We start from the raw sequence: 7,570 nt of genomic DNA, 5'->3' as shown, positions 1-7,570 counted from the left end.
TTAGTTTTACTTTTAAGTCTCTTTTTATATTGTCCTCATTTTATTTTATGTTGCTAGATTAGTTATAATTGTTTCATCTTTGTAGTAAAAGCTATACAGAAAATAGAATATTATATTGTTTTTTATATAGAGAAATCCTTTTGAAGTACATATTCGAATTCAATAAATATAGCTTAATGATTTTTATGTAATTATATGTTTAATCAGAAACTAAATATAATGATGAGTATTTTTAAAAAATGTATTACAATTTTGTTAGAGGTAAGAGAGAGTTAAGAAAAACTGATTTGATATTTCATAATTATATTACAAAATTTTCTTTCCTTAGAAGTTAGGACATTACATATTTTTAAGAATCAAATAAATATATATGAATATGTAAGAAATAATATAACATCTAAAGTAACGAAAGAAGTACATAAAAGCAAGAAGAAATAAAATGGAGAACAATGTAAAATATATTACTAAACTCTTACAATATTATCTTTATTGGGTTTTCAACCAATGCAAGAACATTTAAAACAAAAAAACAAAGAAAATATTTAGGATTTGAGATATGATGGAGGAGAATGTAAGAATGATTATTTATAAGATAAGAAATGATGGAAGTTACATTTCTCAAAAATTAAATTAGAGAGGTTATAATTATTATTGCTAGGGTATTTAACTGAAAATGAATAGAGAAAACAAATAATCAATTTATATTTATGTAATTTCAGTTACAATTTAGTATTAAAGTGTATATTTAAAGTATGAATTAATGTATATGATTAAATATGTTGTATTTTAGGTTTAATTAAAAATAAATATTATATGTTTAAGAAAATAAATACCAAATAGACCAGTAAGGAGAGAGTAACTGAAATTATAAAATATTATATAATATAAAAATATAATCTTCATTGAGTTTTCAACCAATACAAGAACATTTAAATAAAAAAAACAAAAAAAAAAAATATTTAGGATTTGAGATATGATGGGGGAGGATGTGAGAATGATTATTTATAGGATAATAAGTGATGGAAGTTACATTTCTCAAAAATTAAACTAGAAAGTTATAATTATAATTGCTAGGATACTTAACTGAAAGTGAATGGAGAAAACAAATAGTCAATTCACAATTTATATAATTTCAGTTACAATTTAGTACTAAAGTGTATATTTAAAGTATGAATTAATGTATATGAATAAAGAGATAAATATGTTGTATTTTAGGTTTAATTAAAAATAAATATTATATGTTTAAGAAAAGAAACACTAAATAGACCGGAGAGTAACTGAAATTAGAAAATATTATATAATATAAAATATATAAAATAATTAGGTAGAAAATATTAAAAAGAGACCACAAAATAAATTTAAAAGAAGATTACATGACAATATGTCATATGTCACAAACAAATTAAATATGAAAATAACTTATATATTTTTAAATTAGATCATAATAATAAAAAATAGAAGAGTGTGTTTCTCATATTTTTTAATTATAAAGATGAAACAAAAAAAGAGAAAAATGCCAAAAAAATACATGACTTATTTGATATTTGCCAGAAAAAAACATGAACTTTTTTCGTTGCCAAAAAAATACATAAACTATTTTTTTGTGATAAAAAAATACATGAATAATCTCAATTTTCCAATTTCCCACATATTATTGTGAAGATTTTTAACGACGTTAACGTAATCTTTTTACATACGAAATAATCGTAAGCCTACTTTATTATATTAGATTTTTGTTGGTATCAATTTTAAGTTATATTTGATATTATAAGAAATCTAAGCAAATTAGATCCTTTCATATGGGTTTTACCAATTTTTATCAAGTGAACCAAGGAAAAGGAAAGGTTATATACGATGATATGAGCGTGTGTGTGTGTGTGTGTGTGTGTGTTATAGACATGAGCGTGCACGTGACAGTTCTAGCTATCAAACAAATGTTTACTACTGTAGGCTACTTGCTACGTACTATTTCTACTTTATTATATATGTGTTGAGATATGAGAATAATTGAGAATAAACCCCAAAACGCAAAGAGAAGTATGTGTTTGTTATTTAGCAGACGCACATGGCGTGGAGGACAACCTTCGATTTCCTCGTGATTTCCGAAGGGCCATATTTTTCTATTATATACAATTCGAAAACTATTAATGAATAAATCATTAGTATATGTATATCTCAGCCATTATTTGAACAAAACATGGAGCATATAATCTTTCAGTATGTATACATACACATTAGTTAATTCAGTTATGATTTGTAAGTCCGTTGATATGATAATGAATGAAATGAAATATAATTACATATTTCTCGAGATGATTTTTGGTTTTTAAAATTTTAAAACAGAAAAGAAATTACAATCAATTTTTTTTTTTTTGCATTGTTGTTGGTAATTTCAAAATAGTATATTCTAAGGTACCATCATTTTAGTATACCAAATCGAAATCATTTTAGGTACAAGACTATCTTAATTAACTAAACAAATAAAGTACTCACTTATGCATTCGCACATGACTCGTAATATAGTATCCATTTTCTGTTGTATGAAAATATATAAGTAAGAATATAATAGAGATTTAGATTTCAAACACGGCCTATGACATTTTTTTTGCCAACTATGATTAATATTATAATTTGTATATTTCTCTATCTAAGCACGTACAACGGCAAACTTGGCTTACCAATACCATACACGTAACACGTCTCTACGTGTTTATACATGTTATACTATTTGGATTATAACCATCCGTATTTCATGAAAAGTCGTGTACGTATAAAGGAATCATTTCGTAGACGCTCACTAAAATACCCAAGTTAAAAAGTTATGTTCTTAAGAAAAACCATATATTAATACGTTAACTACCAAAAATAATGTCGAAGGGTGGGCCGGAGGAATATGCTTCCCGGTTTTGTATAAATTTATAGTAACAAATAATAGCTTTTGTCTTAAACAGAGATATAAATAACGTGCGGGTTATAAGATAAAACAGAAACTAACGCGTTACGTATAAAAACACAATTAAAAGATTAACCAATTCTAAATATTGGTGAAACCTTTGTTCATTACCAAAATTTTCCCCGTTACCGAATTATTTTGGATACTCAACCTATTGTAAAAGGCATAAAAACACAACCGTTGATTGAGATTTGAGACCAAAAAATATATAGAGAAGTGAAAAATAATACCAAGTGTTGCGGGAATGGAGTGGGTATAGAACACGTCGTAAAGAAATGATGTCTTTTCGTGCATCAAACATGCACCTCGCATTTGTTTTTGTAAACTACCCAAAAACACTTTCTCTCCTCAATTCAAAATTTTCTCATTTTTTAATATTCTTTCTTATACTATCCGATATAAAAAAAAATTATTCGGAGAAGATGCGCATATATTTGCATTGCAACATGGTATATATTCGAATTACTAGCTAGAGATGTTTTATAGATCATTGAGCTGATAAGAATTATAAGTTTTCATACATGCTAAATTCATTAAAAAGTCCCACACACAAAAAAAACCTACGGTTTACACAATATGCATTCACGTGGCTCATGCAAGGTCACAAAGCACAAGGATCTATTGCATGACGACGCCTGCCAAAACAAAGATTTCATGTACTGCATGAACCTCACGACAACGTTTTGAGTCATCACCAGAAGCACCAGAAGATGGACTGTGGACCACAATCTAACTAGTGGTGCAAGCTTCTCTTACATTGAACCGTAATTGTTCAGGTCATGTGATTGATCATAGGTAAGAATGTTCGAATTCTTAGCCTTTGAGACCATTTAATCTAGGCCCATATGTCACAAATGAGTTGTACTACTAATTACCATAACTAATCATAAACTAAAGTCTTATTTAACGTCTCTTTATTTACCAATTTCCAATTCTACATCTTCATACTAATGACCCGATCTGCAATTCGTATTATTCAGTTGTTGTATGCAAGACCCACTAACAATCTTAGGTTGTTCGGTTATATACTTATAAGTTATATCATCCCAAAGATCTTTAAAAATCTCAAAACTGAAAGATAAGACGTACATTAAAAAGGTAGATTGATCTTCTTTCGTACTCAATATAACCAACAGGTCCATCAACTATCATCAACCTCGCTTGATTTTTCGTATGGACCCATTCCCAAAACGAATTTGCTTTTTCTTTCTAAAACGTGTGATGTGAGAATTTTTGGGTTTTTTTTTACTCGCCGAAATGTCATTTGCATGAATGACCCGTCCTTTGAGTACGAACGCATTAGTAGCATTCATTGAAGCTAGTACTAGTTTCCTCCATAACGAAATTTTTTAAATATCTAGCTAGTTTGTGGTTTTTATGCCATGTTATAAAATGATGTTTACAAAGTTACTTGATAATTGTCGAATATACGGTATACATATCGCACTATCCCTATACAATTATTGCTTGCATGTAAACGCGCACCACACTAGATGTTAAACAAAAAGGCGCACTAGACCAATTTAATTTCCATATCTATCAGAAATACTTATATAGAAAAGTCAAAGTCTGTTGTTCAAAAAAAAAAAGTCAGTCATTATAATCGACAGAATCTATGTGAGTACAATAAAACACGTACCTAGGTATATACATAAACAGTTAACTTTTATAAATTCGTTCTTTAATTTATATAAAAATACAAACCACAAAGAAGAAAAACGGTTAAAGATCACGATCTATCATGTACGCATACGTCTCTTCAACTTCACAAAGTACAAGGCATGCATATGGATGGTTAATTTAATATCTTACAAAGCATAATTTTCGAAGATACTATTACTCTATTAGCCGGAAATCAAGCTACTTGTTGGTAAAAAAGAAGGAAATTAAAACCTCATGATTAGTTAAATGTTAGGTTTGTCTACCAATAAGAGTGTTTTAATTAGATGCTTTGGAGTTTGGACAATCCGTGTACGTGTGAACCGACAAAATGTCGTCGTCTTTTGTTCATAGAGAAGCAATGGTTCTCTACTTTCTAAAAGTATCCAACTATCAAGTGAATTACTTGACCCTAAAGCCTAAACAATGTCATTTCGTTCGACACCAACCAATTCTTGGTTTCTCTCTTTTTTTGTTCGGTTCACCAAACTTTTTTCTTAGGAAAAAAAAGTTCTTGCTAAATGAATGATTAAGTCGGGTATATTGGTTTACAACCAGAGATACTACCACTATGAAATTTACAATAACGTTTGCATGTTTTGGAGATTCGAGAGAGCATCCATGTTTCGGTTTGGAATCTTCGGCTATAGAAGTAGTGGGTCCAATCATCACTATAGCTTAATAACATACATTAGAAATGATTTTGTTTCCCGGAGTTTAAAACACTCACTAATGAGAATGACTACAAAAAGTAGACAAAGGTTTCTCTGAAGGAAAACAGAAGCAAAGGTAAAATAGCCCTCAAAGTTAAAGTCATAGTTCTGCTTTTTGTTGCCATACTTATTTTATACATTTGGTCACATTCATGGAATATACACTATACAGTAAAACCTCTATAAATTAATAATGTTGGGACCAAGACATTTTATTAATTTATAGTGATATTAATTTATAGATATATTTTTAATTGTTTATTTTTTTTTAAATTATGAATTGGAACAATTATAGCAAAATAAGATTAAACTTTCAGATGTTATAAATTTTATGGTTTAGGAATTGAACTTGTAATATTTATAAAGCATTATTGACAATAAATTACAAATACTATAAACAAATTGACTTATACACATGACATACATAAATTCAAATTTATGAATAATAATAATATTAATTCTCATATTTTAATAATCTGTCTAATTATCAAATTGTAAATGATGCATATCTAAAAATTAAAACTTTAAAATTTAATTATTTGTATGACATGTTATAAAATATTTTAGAGATATCATTATAGTTTGAAAATACAACATTACAAATGTTCTATAGAAATGAGTTTTAGGAGAAACATACACTATTATATCAGTATATATATATATATATATATATAAATTTACATGATTATTAATTTATGATATTATTGGGACAATATTTTACATTGAGATTTCAAAAAATTTATTATCTTATTATCTTATCGAATATTGTTAATTTTTATACTGGTCCGACTTGGGACCAGCAAAATTTATTAATTTATAGTGATTATTAATTTATAGAGTATTAATTTATAGAGGTTTTAGTGTATATGTTCTTTTAACACGAGGTAATTGTTTTAAAAAAATAAAATCATGACCCGTCGCAGTTTTACCAAATAGCTTCAAGTTATGGTAAAAAAAATATACGTAGTTAAATAGTTTATTGCAGGATACGGCTTAATTGTAACATAATGTTTTGAACTAGTATATATTTTGGTTGTGTCGTAACTCTATTTCAATTCAATTGCAACTTGTTGATGATAAAAAGTTATAACTATTACAATGTACGCATTATAACTTCTTTATAGTTCATATAGTTGGCTACTTGGCTTCCTGTTAATAGGGAAAGTATGAGTTGTTTCATACTATATAATTGATAAGAAAAAAATACCTTTAGATATCGGATCTAAACGAAATATCCTCCAAGAAAATTGTATTTTATATATGTATCATTGTATAATGAGGAAACAAGAAGATATTTATGAAGTCAATTATTGGTTTAAGTATGGTATTCATATACTTTTTAGTAGCAATCCATAGAGAAGAAGAAATCGGAATCGGACATAAAAAGCCAAACGAAGAGAGATCAAATGGATTTTATAAGACATGACCACGACACTGTCACTTGTCAATTATTTTTATTTTTCTCATTTCGCATTGTTCCCTCCCCCTCTCTTGTCCTTTCGCTAACTGTACATGACAATACCTTTTCTTAAAATATTATTGTTTTGCTTCAGCATAATTATGTTTCTGTGCAAACCGATAAAAAGAAATAAAGAACAAAAACGAAAACAATAAAGTATAGGAGGACGATACAAAAGAAAATAAACTACAACTACTTTTTAAAATTAATACGACGACGTTAATAAAATGCATAGAATTGCATTACAAGTATGCTTGGAGAGGCATACACTTGGAGAGAATACACGAGCATGCGTGACAACTGACATGAACATGTGAATATAAAGATCCAAACCTCAATATTTTTTAATGAAAACTTTTAATTATAACTTCTTCAGGGTCTGTCCACAAAATCCAAATTGTATCACCAAATGATTATTAGTTTTTTAACTATATTAGATTCGTGGGGATACTCTCTTGCTCTGCTACTGACCAAAAATATTAGTGTTTCTATTTTCTATATTAGCAATAGGTGCGATTTTATCTATTTATTTATAATATTAAAATAAGAATTATATTACAAGTTAATAGAACCTAATTATTCCAAATATACCTAACGTGGTGTAAATAGAATTGTCTGCTCTCCTATGTTTAACGTAAATATATCTTATATGATGAACATGGTACATACTACATGTAAAACAATTTTTGTTGTGCAAATAATTAAAGAACATTCATTTATAGAAAGTGTCTATAAAATCGTGCACATCATGAAGATAAATCATTATTACTAAAATGACTATTAAAT

Source organism: Camelina sativa, chromosome 16 (assembly GCF_000633955.1).
Source record: "Camelina sativa cultivar DH55 chromosome 16, Cs, whole genome shotgun sequence".
NCBI lineage: Eukaryota > Viridiplantae > Streptophyta > Magnoliopsida > Brassicales > Brassicaceae > Camelina > Camelina sativa.
This window is presented reverse-complemented; position numbering follows the sequence as displayed.